The sequence below is a fragment of the Chiloscyllium punctatum genome, chromosome 24 (genome assembly GCF_047496795.1).
Source record: "Chiloscyllium punctatum isolate Juve2018m chromosome 24, sChiPun1.3, whole genome shotgun sequence".
Lineage (NCBI taxonomy): Eukaryota > Metazoa > Chordata > Chondrichthyes > Orectolobiformes > Hemiscylliidae > Chiloscyllium > Chiloscyllium punctatum.
The window spans coordinates 6,226,980-6,248,620 of record NC_092762.1 but is presented as its reverse complement, the minus strand read 5'-3'; positions in this window follow the sequence as shown (position 1 = coordinate 6,248,620).

The following is a 21,641-nucleotide window of genomic DNA, read 5'->3' as shown; positions in this document are numbered from 1 at the left end:
TTGAGGTGCTTCATGAGGAGGTGCGTGTTTGTGCCGGGCAGCTGTTCACTTCTCAGTGTGTCCCATGTCATGCTCCATGTTGGACAGCAGTGTGTGTTTCGGGCTGTTGTTCACTTCCCGGTGTGTCCCAAGTGGTGCTCCATGTTGGACAGGGAGTTTCACCATCTTTGACTCATGTCTGTGAAACTTGTTCGATCCACTGAACGCCTGTGTTTGTCCCTCTCAGTTGATCACGTGGTCAGAAAAACGAGGAAGACCCTGAAGTATAATTGTAAAGGCGCACACATCTAACTTGTAGTGGAGGGAGTTCTGACTGTCTCCTGTTATTGGAAAGTTAGTGGAGGGGCTGGAGATGGTTTGCTGGATGTTGTGCTGTGAGCTGCCTCGGACATTCAGGGAAACCTGAGGATTTGGTGACCCAACTCTGAACGAAGCATGGGGTCTGTAGTTACAGCATTTGGGTCTGTAATATGAACAACAAATGTAGCAGAGGCTGCAGAGAGGGGAAGCTCTGAAATTACGGAATGAGTGTGTGGGGGGAAAGGGATCTGCCAAATCTCTCTGTGTCTTAACTTGAGCACAGACAATCACTCTCATCCTTAAACACATACACCGACACACACATCCTATTTCTCTCTCGCACATGAACACAAACATACATATCCTCTCTCTCACACTCGCACTGCCCCCCCCACCCCTCCACCCCCCCTCCCCCCCCCCCCACACACACACACACTGCATCTCTCGCGCACACACACACATATAAGTCTGGGGTGAATTTGCGTTTGCAGTTTTATATTTGTGAATAGATTATAATCTGTTTTTAAAAAACATTCAATTTGTACACAGCCAGTCATTGTGGCATTTTATAAAGTCCTGCTTTGGAAATAAAAAGAGGATGACTCCAGGGTAAAACAAGTCGGACTCCACACAAGACCTTCCCTGATTTTGTGCTGGGAAGGTCACATCTCAGCAAACATAATATAATTCTTTGAGGAATGACAAAGTTGATACTGGGGAAAGGGCTGTGGATGTCATGTACATGGACTTCAGTAAGGCGTTTGATGAGAGAGATTGATGGAGAAGGTGAAGTCGCAGGGGTCCAGGGTGTCCTAACTAGATGCATAAAGAACTGGCTGGGCAACAGGAGATAGGGAGTAGTAATGGAAGGGAGTTTCTCAAAATGGATGGCTGTTCTGTTTGGTGTTTCACAGGGATCCGTGCTTGGACCACTGTTTTTTGTGATATACTTACATGGTCTGAAGGAAGGTATATGTGGTCTGATTAGCAAGATTGCAGATGACACTAAGATTGTTAGAGTAGCAGAAGGTTGAGGGGACTGTCAGAGAACACAGCTGAATATAGATAGTTTGGAGAGTTCGGTGGAGAAATGGCAGATGTGAGGTGATACAGTTTGGAAGATCCAATTCAAGTGTGAATTATACAGTAACTGGAAAAAGCCCTGGGGAAAATTGATGTACAGAGAGATCTGGGTGTTCAGGTCCATTGTTCGCTGAAAGTGGCAGGCAGATAGAATGATCAAGAAGGCATACAGCATACTTTCCTTCCTACATTCCAACAATTTAAGAAGTGGAGAACTACAGACCAGGTAACTCGTCACCCACAGGAGGGAATCTGTTGGAATCTATTGCATACAAGAGTAGGCAGGCCATATTATAGTTGTATAGGACTTTGGTTCGGCCACATTCAGAATACTGCGGACAGTTCTGTTTGCCACATTACTGAAAGGATCCGGATGCTTTGGAAAGAGGGCAGAGGATTTTCACCAGAATGTTGCCTAGTATGGAGATAACGACATACAAAGAGAGGTTTGGTAGATTAGAATTATTTTCATTAGAAAGGCGGAGGTTGAGGCAGGACTCGATTGAGGTCTACAAAACCATGAGAGATGTAAACAGGGTGGATAGCAAGAAGCTTATTCCCAGAGTGGGGGACTCAGTTACTGGGGGTCAAGAATTCATGATGAAAGGGGAAAAGTTTATTGGAGTTATGCTTGAAAAGTTCTTTGCGCAGCGGGTGGTTGGTGGCTGGAATGCGTTGCCAGCTGAGGTAGTAGAGGCGGGGACGATAGCGTCATTTAATATGAGGTAGCAGATGGATCCAGATCCTTAGAAAATAGTCGACAGATTTAGATAGAGGATCTGGATCGACACAGGCTTGGAGGGCTGAAGGGCCTGTTCCTGCTCTGTGATTTTCTTTGTTAATTGTAAATACTGACGAAAAGCGTCTGTTGATACTTGAAACGAAAATGAAACCAAGATCAAATGTGGCACAATGAATGTGTGGATACGAGAATTAATTGTAGAGAACAGAAAAAATGACAAGGAGACGAAGTAGTTACATTGCATCTGTCTTCAAAAAGGAAGATCCAGAAAATCTCCCAGAAATAGCAAGTCACCGTGGGACTTTTGTAACTAAAGACTAAAACCATTCATATACAGTTATGAGGTAGCAGTTGGAACAGAACTGGGATGAAGATTGATCAGTCTGACAGACCAGATATAATTCAAGCTGAAATTTCAGAGAAAACAGCAATACACATGTTGATTACAAAAGGGACCACTGTATTTCTCTGTATTCACTTTGAAAGGTTAAAAATGCATTCTAATGATATACGAAGGGAAGAAGTGGGAGAGTGGAGGACTACAGGCCAGTTAGTTGTTATCCACAGTAGGGAATCTGTTGCAACCTATTGTAACGAAGATCTTAATGCACACTGAGAAAGTAATAGCAAAATTCAAGTGAATTGTTCTGCATTTATGAAAAGGAAGTTATAATTTACAAACATTTTCTTGAAGATATCTCTTCTATTTGAAAATAATGGTGAATCAGTGAATGTGGTGCAGTCAGGTATTCAGGAGGAGTTTTAATCAGCACACACAATAAGTCAGTAGAAAGCATTAAAACAAAGTGTATTGGTAGGAGCATATGCAAACAGGGGAAGGTAAGCATTAGAGAAACTATTGGAGAAAATAGGTGGGGGTAGGAGGCTGGTTGTGTGACTGCAGACCGGTGTACACTGGTGTGCCAAAGGTTTCAGTGCTGTGTCCCTTTAAACGCCATCATTTGAAGGGAATCCGAATACAGACAATGAAGAATCAACTAGACTCAAATTGTTAGCTTGATCTCTCTTTACGGATGCTGTCTAACTAACTGTGATCTCTGGCATATGTTGGTTTCAGTGAAGACTCTGCTTCTACCAGTGATTTGCTCCTACTAGAAGTAAAGACATTCTGCACGAGTAACACAGAGAGTTGGGGAGACTGGACCTGTACAATTTTGATGCCGTGATCTAAGTAAAATATACTGATCACATATACGGAATGGCTTTCTCCAGATTAACCCCTCAGATGGAACAATGGTCTGCTGAGGAGACTTGGTCTCGGATCAAGGCGGAAATTTGTGCGTGAGAGTGGAGACGCTGATTTATTGTCATATGAGAACTTCACGTCTGTTTTACTTTGGAAAAGGAGGAGGTAGGTACAGAATTGGACTGGGAAGCTCTTGAGCAGATTGATGTAAGATGTGAGCAGGGATTGATGTATTGGCTGGTATAAAATTGGACCAATGCCCATGTCCAGATCAGTTACATCTCAGGCTGCTGTTGGAGACAAAGGATGAAAGGCGGTGATGCAAATGTTTAAACAGAATCTGGTCACAGGTGAGGTGTCCAAGGACTGGAGAACACCTTTTATTGGAAGGGTTGTATAGGGAGAGCAGGGAACTGTACACCAGTGTGTTTCAGATCAGTATTAAAGAACATTTTGCACAAACTAGGTGGTGGTAGAAGGCTGTTTGTGTGACTGGAGTCTGGTGTCCCCTGGTATACAACAGTGATCAGTGCTGTGTCCCTTATTACTTGTGGTATTCATAAATGGTGCAGGTGTGAATGTAGAGGGGGAGTGGGAGTGTGTTACGTAAGTCTGTGTTTGATACAAAGATTGACCGGGTGATTGGCAGTGAGGAAGAAGGTCTTATGTTACAGTAAGATACAGATGGAATGTTCAGATGTTTGGATCAATGGCAGATGGAATGTAGCTCTGATAACTGAGGTGATGCACTTTGGAAGAAGGAACTAAATGGGGATTACACAATGAATTGTAGCACACAAGAAAGCTCATAGGGAGCTTTTCCACACATTCTTGAATGTGACGCAGGAGAATAAAATGTTACGTAAGAAGTCAATGGAAGCAGTCGGCATAACCTTTACACATCGAGGCATAGATTACATGATCTATGTAGCACTTTGGTGAGGCCAATATGGAATACTTTGTGGAGTTCTGGGAGCCACATTACAGGAAGTATGTGATTATTCTGGAGGGGGTGCAGAGATTCACCTGGATGTTTCCAATGATGGAGCATATCAGCTATGGAGAGAGGATGGATATGCTCGGGTTGTTTAGTTTGAATGAGTGAAGGCTGAGGCGGACGAGATTCAGAAGTATAAGATTACGAGGGACATGGACAGGGTAGATACTCAGCAGCTGTTCCTTTTAGTGAAATGGCCAAGAACAGGGGAGCACACTTTTAAAGGGAAGGATTTGAGGTTTAGAGATGATTCAGGGATTGTTTTTCACCCAGAGGGTCATGGGATCTGGAATGCACTTCTGATGTCAGACAGTTATCACGGGTTCCCTCACAACCATGAAAAATTATTTGGACGAACACTTGAAGTGTCATACCATTCATGCCTACGGGACTGATGTAGGAAATTTGGAATAATATAGATCGTGCTGTATTTTTGATGGTACAGAGTCTATGCTTCTGTGATCGTATGGCTGTGGAAGGTCAATCATTGAACAGCTGAAGACAGGAAGTAATGGGATTTGGAAGAGTACATTAACAAGCGTGAAATGTAAAATCTTCTCAACGTACAATATACCAAGGTGAAATGTTGGAGAAGATAATTGTACTTCCTTACAATCCAAAACCAACGATTGGAGAACAGGAAAATGCCAGACTATGAAGCATCTACTTCAGTTCTGCCTTCATGATAGGATTTTTAAAAAAATGCTTCCAAACAATTCTAGATCTACTGAGAAAGAAAGGAAATACAATCAAATCACTAAATAAGCAGTTTTAGAGAAATTATTTGTACTGAAATCTGATAAATCTCCATGGAATGATAATCTATACCTCTGATTCCTAAAGGAGTTGGCCATGGATACTTTGCTTCCAAATTCCAGGTGATTGAATTGACAGATTTGAGAGCAGCAAATGTAACCCCAATATTTCTAAAGGAGGCAGGGAGACAAAAGAAAATTACAGTCTGCTTAGCACCAAAGAAGTAGTCAGGACAATACAAGAGTCTATTAGAAAGAATGCTTTGCAGGGAACTTTGAGAATTATGTTAATTTGAAAGCATTGAACATGGATCAAGTCAATATGAAATTATTAATGGCGAATCATATTTAAGAATCCGACTGCGAAATAAATTATAAATATATGCAGTGAATCTGAATTCTCAGAAACATTTTTGATGACGTCCCAAGTATAGTGTTGTGACAATGCTACTCCTTTTACAAGGTTATGCTGTCTTTGTTTTTCTTTCATCGCAGTCTTAAAAGCAGCGAATCCGAAGAGTCTGGGTTTGACTGCTTGGGAATACTTTCAAGTCTAAAATTGAAACACGAACAATGAGGAGCGAGCTATGCTAGATCCGGTTCTGTGTAATGAGACAGGAATAATTAATGATCTCATAGTTAGGAATCAATTTGGCAGGAATGATCACAGTATGGTTGAATTTAAAACACAGATGGAGAGTGAAGATAAAATTCAATACCAGGGTCCTGTGCTTAAACGAAGGAGACTATAACAGAATGGGGGGAGGACTTGGAAAAAGTCGACTGGAAACAAACACTTTATGGTGAGAGTTGATGAGCAGTGGAGGATTTTCAAAGGATTTTTTCAAAGTCCTAAGCTAAAAGTATATTCAGTGAAAAGGAAAGACTCTAAGAAAAGGGGAAGTCTGCCGTGGGTGACTCAGCAAATACGGCAGGTTATCAAATTGAAAGAGATGGAATGCAAAGTTGCCCAGAACAGCAGGAACCTAGAAGATTGGGAAAAGTTTAAAAGTCAACAGGAAGCCACGAAAAGCGCTATAAAGAAAAGTAGGATACAACACGAGAAAAGAAATCTAGCACAGTATATGAAGACAGATAGCAGATGATTCCCTAAATATATAAAATGAAAATGAGTGGCTAACTTAAATGTTTGTCCTTGAGAGGATAAGAAGGAGCATTTCGTTATCGGATATGATGAAATGGCTGAGGCATTGAACAGGTATTTTGTATCTGTCTTCATAGTGAACGACACTAATAACATGCCAGTGATCGACGAAGAGATGAAGATTCTAGATTAGAGTGGTGTTGGTAAAGCACAGCAGTTCAGGCAGCATCTGAGGAGCAGAAAAATCGACGTTTCGAGCAAAAGCCATTCATCAGGAATGCTCTGAACTGTTGTGCTTTACCAGCACCACTCTAGAATCTGGTTTCCAGCATCTGCAGTCCTTGTTTTTACCAAAGAGATGAGGGTAGGTGAGGACTTGTGAACAATCATTATTCCAGAGGAGGTAGCGTTGGGCAAGCTAATGGGGCTACGAGTAGACGAATCCCCTGGCCCTGATGTAATGTATCCCAGGGTACTAAAAAGATAGCGGGAGAAATAACAAGTGCACTTGTGGTAATTTTCTAAAATTTGCTGAACTCAGGGGCAGTTCCAGCAGATTGAAAAACAGCAAATGGGACGCATTTGTTTAAAAAGGCTGGTAGATAAAAGTTGGGGAATTATAAACCAGTTAGCTTAATCTGAGCAGTGTGGAGGATGCCTTGACTGTATTATCAAGGAAGAAATAGCAAGGCATTTTGATAGAAAACGGCCCATTGCACAGATGCAGCAAGGAGGCATGAAGGGCAGATCATGCTTAACAAGTCTTTTGGAAATCTACGAAGACATTACGAGCAAGATAGACAACGAGGCCGCAGTGGATGTGGTGTATCCAGGTTTCAAAAATGCTTTGACAGGGTCCCACAAAGTAGGCTGCTGCATTAGATAAAGATGGATGGCTTTACGGCTGAAGTATTAGCATGGATAAAAGATTACTAAACTAACGGGAAGCAAAGAGTGGGTATAAATGAGTGCTATCCTGGCTGTCAATCAGTGCTGAGTGGTGTGCCTCAGGGATCAGTGTTGGGGTTGCAATTATTTACAATTTATATAGATGATGTGGAGTTGGGAGCATGCGTAGTTTGTCAAAGTTTGCAGATGGCACGAAGATGAGCGGAAGAGCAAAGTGTACAGAGTACTGTGAAACTTTGCAGAGGAAAATAGTTACATTGCATGAATGGGTAAAGGTCTGGCAGATGGAATACAATGTTGATAAATATGAAGTAATCTATTTTGTTAGGAGTACCAGTAAAAAGGATTATTACTTGAATTGTAAAAAGATGCAGCATGCTGCTGTGCAGAGGGACGTGGGTGTCCTTGTGCATGAATCACAGAAGGTTGATCTGCAGGTACATCAAGTAATGAGGAAAGTAAATGGTATTTTGTTCTTCATTGCGAAAGGGGTTGAATTTAAAAGCAGGGAGGCTATGTTGCAGCTGTACAGGGTGCTGGTGAGGTCATACCTGGAGTATTGTGAGCAGTTTTAGCCTCCTTACTTGGAAAGCGATGTACTGGCAGTGGAGGTGGTGCAGAGGAGATTCACTCTGGTGAATCTGGAGTTGAGGGGGTTGTCTTATGAGGAGAGACTAAGTGGATCAGCTTTATATTCATTGGAATTTAGAAGAATGAGTGGAGGAACTTATAGAAACATAAAAAAATATTATGAAGGGAAGAGGTAAGAAAAAAGTAGAGAGGATGTTTCCACTGGCAGGTGAAGCAAGGACAAGATAAAATAACCTAATTATTAGAGGGAGCAGATTTAGGATTGAATTGAGAAAGAACCTTTTCACCCAGAGGCTTGTAATTCTATGGAATTCCCTGCCCAGTGAAGTAGTTGACGCTACTTCCGTAAATGTTATTCAAGCTAGATAGGCATGTTTTGAACAATGAAGAAAATTACGGATACGGTGAGAGCGCGGGTAAGTGGATATGAGTCCACGAGTCGAAAAGCCTTGATTTACAGAATGGCTGAGCAGGTTAGAAGGACCAGATGGCCTACTCCTGCTCTTCTTATGAAAGGAGAGTGGCCAGTTCTCCCAGCGTAGACCCTCTGCTTTGATTTGTTTGGACTGATTTTTCACAGACTGGCTGTTTACTGAAAGCAGGAAGCCAGTTGTGGAGCTATCAGGCCAAAGAAGAAGGTCCATGCTGATCCCACCCCCACCCCCCCGCCTCTCTGAAGTCTCTCCTGGAAGAACTTGGGTTTGATGTTTCCTTTCGAACTTTCCATGGGGTGTTTATGGGGATTTTTTCAAGTACTTCGAACAACACCTTAGATTATTTAGATACAGATTACTTTCAGTGTGGAAACAGGCCCTTTGTCCCAACAAGTCCACACCGACCCCCCAAAGAGCAACCCATCCAGATCCATTTGTCTCCATTTACCCCTTCACCTAATACTACGCGCAACTTAGCATGGCCAATTCAGCTAACTGGCGCATTTTTGGACTGTGCGAGGAAACCGGAACACCCAGAGGGAACCCACACAGTCATAGGGAGAATGTGCACACTCCACACAGACAGTTGCCTGAGGAGGAAATTGAACCCGGGTTCTTGGCGCTGTGAGGCAGAAGTGCTATCCACTGTTGCACGGTACCACCCAACGGCTTTCAAGCATTTTCAGATTTTCAGTTGAGAAGTGGAGTGCGACTGAAGACCAGAAAGCTTCACCTGGAAGATTAGTTGAGTAGCCAACTTTTAATATTTTTAAATATTTATTTATAAAACCTTAGAATGACAAAAGCTGGGAATACTCACTTTAGCTCTAGTTACTGTGGAACTAGTAGCATGGATATAGCTTCTAATTGGCTGTCTCTTGGTATTGTCATTCCTAATCATGTTACACAGAAATGTCCTACGTTTTTGTAGGCTGTATTGAAAGTCAGTTCTTGGTCTTCCCATGTACCCACTCCTTACGAATTTAATTTGCTAACATCATTAAGTTAGGATAATCTGTTGGGTTTTCGGATAATTTGTTATTCTGCATGCTATTCTCTTCTGTTTGTGTTTCATTCCGTAACCTTGCAAATAAATTCTGTTTTATTTAAAACTAAGTGGCTTGACCAGCTGCGTCACTCCTGGAATATCCTCCTTGCATCTGCTTAAGGCAACAAGCAAAGTTTGAGTCTGCACTACTACCTTGAAATGACTTGAGGTTGTCTGTCCTGACCCATAACAGTGTGCAACAGTGAGATCTAATATACTGGCATGGGTTGAGAATGGTAGAGAGCTGAAAGAAAAAGTGATTCAGAATAAGCAGTTCCTTTTTTTGGAGTGGAAAGCAATTACGAGCAGGATAATCCCGGAATTGATGTTTGGCACCCATCTTTCCAGGAAACAGATTAAACATCTGCTCGAGGTTACTAAATGTAACCTTTCAAAATCTGCTGATGGCACCAAACTGAGAATTGATTGGGTGAGGCGGATGTAAAGAAGTTCAAGTTAATTGAGACACGTGGAGGGAATGGGCAAATACGTGGCAGATGAACAGCAATGGCGATGGACGTAACACTGAAAATTTTGGTTGGAAAAATATAATATCAGGCTAGCATTTCAAAAGGAATTGATATGAAAATGTTGATCTGTGAAGATACTAACGTGCATACTTTTGTTGGCTTCTTCACCGAACTCTGAGGTCCATTCACGGCAGTGAATTCTGAAGCCGGACGTCAATACTGGGATTGGCACTGGCACGCTGCCCAGTGTACATAGACCCACCAAGTGGGTATAGGTATCATTGAAAAGGATCTGGATCTCCCTGAACACCAGTCACTGAAAGCATTATTGGAGCAACTGAAAGCAGTTAGGAAGGTAAATGATGTGTTGACCTTCATTTCCGGGGAATTTGTGTCCAGGAATAAGGGTATCTTATTACAGCTGTACATGACCTTGGTGAGACCCCATCTTTAACATTTTTGGTGTGCAGTTTTGGTCTCCTTATCTAGTAAAGGACAAACTTGACATAGAGGGAGAGCAGTAAAGAATGACCAGACTGATCTCTAGGATGACAAACGTGTTGGAGCAGAGTTTGGGGCGACTGAGTCTGTATTCCATGTGGTTTAGGAAAATGAGTGGAGATCTCAGTGAGATATATAGTACTCTGACAGGGCGGGATATATTGGAAGCAGGGATGATAATTCACCTGGCTGGGACGTCTAAAACAAGCGGACACAGTATTAGGTACGGTCAGGGTACTCTGCATTGAGATGAGAATAAATGTCTGAAATCACAGACTGGTGAATCTGGGAATTCTATGCTACACAAGCCTGTGGAAGCCAAGGCACTGAATGTCGTTAAATATTTCTTGACACTAAAGGGACAAGGTTGCAGCAGACGTTTGGTGTGGAGAGAAAGGATCAACCATCGTTATATTGAATGGAAAAGCAAAATTAATGGACCAAAGTTCCTAATTCATATTGTTCCAATAATTAATCACTTCAAAGGATATACAGTATGCAGTGTTTGTGAAAAAACTTGAAGAGATGTTAGACCAAAAACTCGAATGGGGGAGGCTCAATGTGTTTATTGACCTACTCCTTTCCCGATGTTTCTGTGCAGTCTGTGGGAAATCTCTGTAAATGTGTCACAAGCTCTCAGCTGTTATGAAGGAGGCATCTGCTGGATCAACAGGACTGTGTTTCCCATTACGTTTTCTGATACCGAGACTGGTGCTGGTTGTTCTGTCCAATTTTATCCATTAAGGGCTCGGAACAGTTTCATACAATGGAATGTTTTGCTTGGCATTTGAGAGACCATTGAAGTGTTTGCCACATGTCTGTCGTCTGGAGGCACTTTTAGGCCAGAACAGGAAAGCCGGGGAGATTCACTGCTTAAAAGTACATTGGGAAGGCAATTGGTGTTTACAATCGACATTGGCTTCAAGATCACTGTTACTGACAGCAGATTTTAGATTTCGATGTATTATTTGTTGATTTTAACGTCGCCCAGCTGCCAGAGCATTAGCCTGGTCGGGATTGGTAATCCAGTGACATTTCCACAACAGCACCATCTCCACATGGGGACCAATCGGAAACCACACTGAGCAGATAATTTCTGTGCTGCTAGACAGCTCTGTCAAAAATAACTCACACCATTTTGTCTATCGTGATGGGACTGAGGGGGTGGTAAATGCTCAGATTGTAATTATTCTTCTCTAAAGGGACTGGACACAGTTGAGGAATTTCCCACGTTGCCAGGGAGATGTCACAGTTGGAGCTGGAATGAAACAGTTTCCCCAGGGACACGGCTTGTTATGCAGCACACGTCTTCAGTCCTATTGCAGGAATGGTGTCAGAGCCCATTGCTTTTTTCGTACCTACTGTGTTCAGCTGTTTCTTCATGTCAGGTGCAGCGAATCGAATTGGTTGGAGACTGGCATCTGTGATTCTGTGGGCATCATCTAAGGAACACTTCTGGCTGAGGATGGTGCAGACATTGCATACTGTCTTTGACACTGATGTGCAGCAAAGTTCCATTCTTTCGGGGAATGGCAAAGTAATAACCTAGTGGTATTGAGCTGTTAGTCTAGCACCCAGGCAATGCTCATGCGACCTGAGTTCGAATTCTGCCACAGCAAATGCTGGAATTCAAATCCAATAAATGTTTGGAATTAAGAGTCTAATGATGATCATGAAACAATTGCTGATTGTGTGGGAAACCCATCTTGTTCGCAGATGCCCTTTCGGGAAGGAAACTGCCATTCATTCCTGCTCTGGTCTACTTGTACCTCCAGACTCACAGCGATGTGTTTGACTCTTAACTACCCTCCTGTCAATAAATGATGACATGCCCAGCGACACACTAATCCAATTGAACATTTTAAAAATATATTTGTGGAGTCCTCTTCTTTCATCAGTTGTTTCTATTTCAACTCCATTTCTAACTAGCTGTGGCAGGACTGCAGAGCTTCGATCTGATGTCTTTGCTTTGTAATCATTTCGTCCTCTCTATCAGATGTTAGTCCTGCTGTTTGCAATGTAAGTGAGTAGTAAAGTGTGGTAGCTTTAAATGGGTTGTCATCAGTTTTAGGTCCACACGGTTCTGACCCTGGTATGTTCACCTACACTCGTGACTGAAATATCATTCAGTTTAATGGGAATAATGGACTGAGGAATTATTCTGGGCTAAAAGTTACAGATTGTGACTCAGTACAATTCTCCTTCTGTCTGACTGTGATCTACACTATTACATGAATTCTCGGATTTGAGCTGCAGTTTCTGCAATGCAATTCTGATGTCTGTCGCCCAATTCATACCGAGACCAATTGACCCGTACCCCGTGAGCGACTCTGGTTTCTGATGTGGTAGCACTTCCATTTTCATATTCTCATTCCTCTGAGCGTTTGTTTATGGTGTCACACCTCTTACTTGTCATGTTTTTCAAAACTCCAAAACATATTCCGTGAGGTAGCACCATGGCTCAATGTTTAGTGCTGCTGCCTCACAGCGCTATGGACCCAGATTTGATTCCATCCTCCAGCGACCGTCTTTGTGGAACTTGTGCATTCTCCCTGTGGGATTCTTCTGAGTGCTTTGGTTCCCTCCCACAAACCAAAAATTTCCAGGTTAGGTGCCTTAGTCAGGGGGAAATATAGGATAAGAAAATGGGTGTGCTTGGTTTACTTTTCAGAGGATCGGTGTGGACTTGTTGGGCTGAAGGGCCTGTTTCCACACTGTAGCGATTCTAATTCTAACATTCATCTGAACGTTTCCCCCTTGCAGTTATGCCATTTTCGGTGTTTAAATTGGATGTGCTTCACTCTGTTCTCTCCATGGCTTCTAATATGAACTCTGTAGTGCCAATGATTCCAGTCTTATTTAGTTTCATAACCAAGATATTTGTGCATCTTTTGTTATTTTTCACTTGGAGTTGTGTAATAACTCCTGCAGGCTGTGACACATCAAAGTGTAAAGTTAGGTGTTACTTGAGCTTGGGTCGTGTTTCACTGGAACATTGCAGCAGCTCAGGACCGAAATGTTAGGATGAGCGCAAGGTCGGTTATTGAAATGAGAAGTAATGAGAGGCTCAGGGTTATTCCTACAGACAGAGTGAAAGTGGTCCTCGAACGATTCTCTGTTTGGTCTCCCCAGTGCAAAGCAGACAGCATTGTTAGCAGCAATGACAGGAGACCGGATTGAAAGAGTAAAAGTGAAATGCTACTTCCCCAGGAAAGTATGTTTGGGGTCTTGGACAGTGAGAAGGGAAAGGTGGATGTTGCAGCTTCTGTAATTGCATGGGAAGGTGTCATGGGGGAGTTGGGAAGTGTTCGGGATGATGGAGGGTGTCACAGAAGAAATGGGCCCTCTAAAACGCTGTCAGTGGACGCGATGGAAAGATGTGTTTGATGGTGCTGTCCCATTGGAGATGTTGGAAGTGGCGGAAGATAAATCTGTGAATGTGGATTTTAGTAAAGTAGAAGTGAGGACGAGGAGAGATCTATCATTGTTCTGGAAAGGAGGGGACGGAGTGAGGGCACTCCGTGGGAGATGGGATAGTCACAGCTGAAGGCCCTGTCCACCGGAATTAGCGGATTTCTGATTTGAAGGAAAAGAAGGTCACATCACAGGCATTTCACTGGAATGTGGCGTTATCAAACAGAAACAACAGAGACGGAGAAACTCCGAGAATGGAGTCAGCCTCCGCTGATCATGTGTACAGCTACATGCAGAAGTCCACCCTGAATGATTGAAAATAACCAGACATCTAAATTGAGGCTTTCTGTCTCACATCTGATCTGAAACGGGATGTGGAATTAGACCCAGAGGAAGGTCAGTGGGTATTCCTGGGCAGACATTCAAGCAGATATCCAATAACGCTCAGAAATTGTTGTTACTGTTCAAAAAGAAGGACTTGATTAGAAGATGTACCACCCATGGTTGACAAGGATACTATGATGAGCATTAGTGTAGGGCCAGATATAGGATGTTTATTTCAGGGATCATAAGCAAATGCTGGGCATGACTTTCAGCTGTGCTCCTGAATTCCCCCCAGAAACCCCTGCCATTGCTGTTCCATCCTATTCCCTATTCCTCCCCCCCTTCCTGATTCCAGGTTCTCCATCTCAAATTACAGAGCACATTCTCTCACATTATGGTCCCTCTCCACTTCATCTGAAGCTATTTGATCCAGTCTACGTTCCCTGCACGAGCATCAATCTGCGTTTTGTGCTGCCACCTTGCCTCTGGTCTGAGTGTGGCTCGGCCTCACCATTCATGCTGTTTTAGACCTCCCACTCACATCTCACTCTGGAAAGTTTCATTCTTGGAGTAAACCGTATTGAAAACACCATTCTCCCTTTGCACTGAATTCATATTGTGATCCCAAATCCAAAAAGTACACTCAGCCTTCATCTCACTCTGCTAAAGGTGCATGCTGACCGCATGGGATAAGAATTCCTTTTTTTACATAGAACTGCCCAAAGATACGTTTTCACTGTAGAGATCATCACCCCCTTTAGACAAAAGAATGTGTTTGCTTGACGTCTTATTAGCACGAGTAAGAGTTGCAAGCTGCCTTAGTATTGTAACATGGAGAAAAACAAATCGCATTATAAAGTTTGGGCTGAGTGTTGTTTACCTGTCATTTTTAATACTGTTACAAATTTGCAGTGCTTATCTTTAAATGCTTGCTCTTGAAGCTAGAATCAGATGGAGTGTTGAGGGGTGACATTCTAGAAGTTTTAATATCATGGGAGGCATGGATAGGGTGAATAGCCAAGGTGTTTTTGAGAGGATAGGAGAGTCCAAACATAGATGACGTAGTTTTAAGTTTAAAGGAGGAAATTTAAAATGGACAAATGGACAACGTTTTCACACAGAGGGTAATTTGCTTATGGAATGAGCTGCCAGAGGAAGATGCAAGTGCAGCTACAACATTTCAAAGACATTTGCATAATCATATAAATTGGAAACGTTCAGAAGCATATGGGCCAAATGCAAGCAGATGTGACGAGTTTTGTTTGGAAAACCTGGTCAGCATGGACAAGTTGGACCAAAGGGTTTCTTTGTGCACGATATGACTGTATGAATCAAGAAAGCAAGAAAAAGGGGATGAAAAGATATGATGTAAGAAACCTGCCAAGAAATATAAAAGCAAGCAGCGCAAGCTTTTCTGTGTATATAAAGAAGGTTGAAGATGAATGTATGCCCTTTAGTAGAAATGAAATCAGGAAAATATATTGGGGACGTTTGGAAGGTATGCCTAGAGGGAACAGACAGATAATTTACACCAGAATTTTATATCATTCCTCACATTAGAAGGCACTGTAAGTATTTCAATGATATAATCAAAATAGCAAGAGAAGGGAAGTTCTTGAACTGCCCCTAACAAAAGGAACAAGGCTTTTTAATAAACAGATAAGAGTAAGGGTACGCAGGTCAGCAGTAATTCACAGTTGGTTTTAAAAGCGGCGGTTACGGAGTAACTGGTGTTCCTGTGAGAAATATTTCATAACTCTTTGGATTGCAGGAATGTTTCAGTGAAACTGAAGACCCTACTATGTGGCGCCTGGTTTCAAGAAAACAGCGAGACTGAAAGCAGTAACCATTTAGCCTCAACATTATTGTTGGGAATCTGCTAGTGTCTATTAATAAGGAAGGAATTGCAGGGCATTTATAAAAGCTTCACGCAAAGTCAACATGGTTTTGTGAAAGGCGATCTATATTTTGCCTCTTAAATCATGCAAAGTTATTTTTCTGGAGATCTCTGAGAATGTAACAAGCGGACATGATAAAGGGGATCTGGTAGACACGAGGCTTTCTCGAAATTTTTCATAAGGTTTCACGAAATAAAACTTGTTACACAAGACAGAAGCTCATAATTTGACAGCTAATATATTAGCATGGGATGACGGTTGGTTAACATTTAGTAATCGCACTGTCAGGGTTAATGGATCTTCCTGATGAAGTATATCTGCTGGAGTATCTCATAATATCAGTGCAATGCAAGATTTAGTTAATATCTATACTGAAAGCCGGAGCTGAGTGCAATATATGTCCGAGTTTGAGGATGACACTGAGAACCAAAAGGCAGGCTGTTATTTAATGGAGAGGACACCCACAAATGGAACAGTGCAAAGGGATGGGATTGTTTTTTTGTCTGAAACATAATGTCAGCATGCTGATGCAGCAAGTAACTAGGTTGGTTCATTAGGCGGGTTCCTGGAATGAAAGTGTTGAATTATTGAGTACATCTAAAATGGTGAGGCGTTTATTCATTGTACTTGAAATGAATGTGGATGATATTACTGAAAAGGTCAAGATGCAGAGGGGGCTTGACAAGGTAGCTTTCGAGAATGTGGATCAATTCCAGGGCTGAGAGTCGAACTCAGGGTTGTAGATACAGAATAAGGGTTATCGATTTCTAACTGAGATGCAAAGAAACGCCTTCTTTCAGAAGGGAGTGAATGCCTGGAATTCCCTAACCCAGACGTTGTGGAGACTGGGTCACTGAATGTATTTACAGACTGGCTGGATTGGGTTTTGACATATCAGCGAGTTGAGGGATACAAGGGGTTAGCAGGAAAGTGGAGTTGAGCCCTGAAGTAGATCAGCCATGTTCTTATTAAATGACAGTGCAGGCTTGAGGGGCGAATAGCCTGCTCCTGTTTCTATTTCTTACGTTCTTATGTTATTCTTCTGGAAAGTAACTGGTTATTTTCCTGAAAATGGTGTCGTTCAATGTTGCATTAAGGGAGAGCAGAGGATTTCTTTGAGCGAACACTGGTAGAGGGCTGTATTCACAGCGAATATGGGTCAGTAACATGACCCACATCTGGAGCAGAAGTTAGAGACGGGAAGCCTGAAAAGAGTGATTGGGGTGCGAGTCAATTCCTGGCTCAGCCTCGATTTTCCAATTGTATTTCCCAAACGACGTCTAACCATCGGGGTGGCTTCGATCTGCCCCTGTGTAGCAGTTCCGAAGAGCTGACTGGAACATCAGAACATAAGGCTGAGGGACACGAGGGGGCCATTCGGCCATTTGACACGACTCCACCAGTTGATAAGGTCGTGGCTCATCTCATTATGGTCCCAGCTGCACATTTCTCTCCAAGCACCATTATTCCTGATTCAACTTTCTATGGAAAAACAGATGAAGCCAGCCTCGATACAATATAAAGCTTCAGCCATCCCATACTTGTAGGAAGGAGAATTCCTACGTGAATAAATTCCCACTTTGTGAATTTCTCCTCACTCCGGTTCTGACTGAGGTTGGAGGGTGTCACTGTTTCCTTTTCTAGTCTCACTCCTTCACTACTGACATCACATTTTAAATGTGACCAGGTTGATGATATGGCCGATGATAAAAGTCTCAGACTAGGTCAGGTTCAGTGATAAGAACAAGTCAAGGAGATTTCTTTAGTCAGACACAAGTAACTAATATAACTAACGGAGGAGCATGGTGGATCTGTGTTTCGCACTGCTGCCTCACATCACCAAGGAACTGGGTTCAATTCCAACCTCGGGCGTCCTGTATGTGGAGTTTGAACAATCTCCCCGTGTCTGTGTGGGTTTCCTCCCAGTGTTCCAGTTTCCTTCCACAGTCCAAAAATGTGCAGCTTAGAGTGCATTAGCCATGATAATTTGTCTATAGTGCCCAGGGATGTGTATGTTAGGTGAGATAGTCATGCGAAATGCAGGGTTACATGGATAGGATGGGGGGCAGGTCTGGCTGGGATGCTGTTCGCTGGGTCAGTGTGGATTTGATGGGCAGAATTCCCTGCCTCCACACAGTTGAGGTTCTATAACAATATCAAGAAGTTTGGACTATACAATTACCCAGTGTGTATCTACCTGATACACGCTGCTGAAAGTCTTGTATATTTCAGTAAGATCACCTCTCTTTCTATGAGCAACCATAACATAAGGCCTTCATCCCTGGAATGCATGAAGTGAAACATCTATGAACTGCTTAAATGTAATTATATCCAATCTCAGGGAAATAGACAAAAAATAACCTCACACCCCTGGTGAGGCTTTTTTTTGTTTTCTCCGTGCTATGAGTTTTTGGTACTCTCTTACCAGCAGACCATTGGAGGCAGAGATATTGAATATTTTTGAGGCACAGACAGAAGGGTCATACGTAACAACAGAGTCAAGGATTATCAAGGAATGGACAGGGATGTGCAGCATGGGGAAATGTTGACAGTGGTACAAAATGACACTGCTTCAGAACATCCGGGAAAACGAAATGGTAATTTAGAAAACAATTTAAAATGCTAACAGTGATAGAACAGAGTTCCAAGGACCATAGAGCTGCTCTGTCATTAGAGAGAGACCACTTGTGGTCGTTTAAGTTGAGGGTCACCACACCTCGGGTAATGGGTTGAGGGTGCGACAGCGTCCCCATCATGTTAACCTCTGCCAGTGTGGTGAATTGAACTTCATCTTCATCGCAAACCAGCCGTCCAGCCAAGTGAGTGGGAGACAGTGTAACTGTGACAGATAGAAACAGGCACAGACAAAGGGCAAGAGAAACTTTCATAACAAGGAAAAAGGTACAATTCAGATAACGGTCAAAATAACGACTGAGGGTAAAACCTTTCTCTGCTAGAAATTGTATTTTATAATGAGACAAGTATTTCAAATCCATCTTTGGTTGAAGACGGTAAAGTGAGACATATGAAATAACCAGAATTACGAAATGTGATTGGATATCGATAACCATAAAATACGTGTAGACTTTTGATTGGTCTGTGTAAAATGTGCTGACCATTACATAGATGGAGAAAGCTGATGGAATATATTGTTGGGAGAGTGCGTCCCCTTGGGAAATGCCCTCGAGCAGGCACTTGAAGAAAACCCGGGTAAAAGTGCCTGAGTGTTGTCTGCTCAGTGACAGGAACCCAGGGAGTTGAATGACTGAAAGTTCATGTAACATGGAACTGAGAAAAGCTTCAGATCTGCCACAATCTTCTTAAATGCTCGAATACATTTGAAGGGCTGAATGGCCTCGTGGTGGATTTGAATTGCATGCGATTTGAAAACTGTACGTCTTAGTGTCTTCCTCTTCTGTGTTACATGCTGGGGCATTGACACTTTCCTGAAAATGGGAATTATTTGGAACACTAACTTGAACATTCCAAAATCAGCATTCTTCAGAATATTCCATCAACACATGGGAGTATTCCAAAGGCGAGAGAGAGAGAAGGCTTTGCATGCAGTAGTGAGAGTTGTGGACCATGAATCGTGTTCGGGTGTCGGTGCTATAACCGATATACAGTAAGTGTGAGGGAGCAGGGAGAATACGGTGCCCTAATCCTGACAGAGTGGGGAAAGTTATTGAAGCTTGTCCTGTATTGCTGAACATTTCTACAGACCACAGATCCTGCACTGAGCTGGTTGGTGAGCTCAGGCCATGCTTGGTGGGTCTTGTGCTGTGGCTCCCTCTGAGAAAAAAATATGCCAGCACTTCCACCAGGACCTCCATGCCTCTGTCAACAAACCGCGGTGTAATTGACCCATATCTGCCATGCTCAGGGTAAACTGTGCAGGGCAGCTCCAAACGGAGAGAGCTCAATCGTTTGCCCATTAGCTTTGAAAGATGGCACCACTGCCAGGGATCACGGACTATCGGGGCATCTGGGCGGTGGTGAGGAACTCCAGCCATGATGGGTGGGATCGGGCTGGCATTGAATGACAGGGACACCATGGGGTGGCTGGGTAATTAATGAGGTGAGTTCGATATGATAGTACCAGGAAACTAGCTCAGCCTCCTGCAGACAACCCATCTGTCACACTCAGTGAAAATCACACAAAGATAAATTATTGTTATATTCAGCCTAATGAGTCATAGGCTCTGCTGTGTCCACTTTCAGTTACAGAGCTGCAGGACAAAAGCTCATTCAAAACTGTCCATCATCTGAACTCACACCAATATCCCGTTCACCCATCAACCCTGGGAATACTGGCACATGTTGAAGGATACTGTCGAAATAACTTAATATCAGCATACTGAAACGTGTGATCCTCCATGAAATATTCTCTCAATCTCCCTCTCTCTTTTTCCCAAAATTCTTTTGTTTGTTGTTATTTAAACTGATTTCCCCACCATCTCTCTCCCGCAGTGATTTTTATACCCACAGCACCCGTTGTCAAGGCACAATGGAGATATGGAGCTGTAAATGGATGGGAGCTGCACATCCTTTCACTTCCAGTATGGGCTGCAAGTTTGCCCACACTGGGCAGTGATCTAACACAGTGTTACTGAACAATGCACTGGGGTGGTGTGCACAGCTCTATATGCTGGGAGGGTAACTGCTCCCAGTTTACAGACAAATTCACTGCTTGTCACTGTACCGCTACCCATACTGAACAGAAACCTGTTTATTAAGCAAGACATTAGTGTGGGCTGCATATCACCCAATGCTGGACAGGCCGTTTCATCTGGGTTACTGAATCAATGCCCCAGTGTGTCTGTGCTGGTCCCCATGTTGGACAGATAGCTAGTGGCCTGGTGAGACTTACGCAGTATTCCATCCTGGAGTGATTGCTGGGTTGTGCTGAGCCTCGTCTGCACAGTGCTCCATCCTAGACACACTGCTGGGATGTCCTGAGACGGGTCTGTACAATGCTCCATCTTGGACAGATTGCTGTGTTGAACTCGGCCTGGTCTGCACAGTGCTCCGTGCTGAGCAGGTATCTTATCGAGGTTAATACGTGTCTGGGCTGAATCTGTGAAGTGGATTGAGTATCCGGTATAATTCTTTATCGAGCTATCACTCCTTCAGCTCGACGCAGTCTGCTGTTAAAACCCGTATTTCTGCAACATGTTGTCCATTAAGTAATTAACCAATTCAAACATGAATATCTGTCTTTCTTGCGATGCACATGAGCAGATGTAGCTGAAAATATATGATGAAGGTCGTGTCAACCCTAAAGTTTTCTTATTTTAAAGGTAAGTATGAGGTGCTCTGTTTCAGATGCAATTCGCTTGTTCAAAATATTCGACATTCACCAAAATACAATATATTCAAACACCATCGATAAAATACAACAAAAAAGAGCAACTTGCATTAACTTACTTCTCTTGGAAAACATAACAGAATAATAGATTATTTAACTTCTATACAGTAACTACTCCAAAATGGCAACATCCGATAAACACCCGCTTTTCACAAAACAAATTCAGGAAACAGATTGTCTCACATGCAGTTCTCCAGTCCAGGAGGAACGAACATCAAAAGACAATTCTGAGAGGAATCTCAGAGAGAGAGTGCAGCAGCCGGGAGAGATTTCCTGCCTTCTAACCCTACTGAGACCCCAGCAATAACTGGCAAAAGGTAAAACTATAAATCCTGCTTCTATGAGAGCTTGGCCATCACTCCACAGGACCAGGCTGCAGCTTCAAGGACCACAAGGAATGGAGTGTATCTATGCCGTCTATGACACTGCAGGAGCCTCTCAAAAATGCCTAATCCCACCGAAACCGTAAAATGATGGTAAGATAAATGTCAAAGT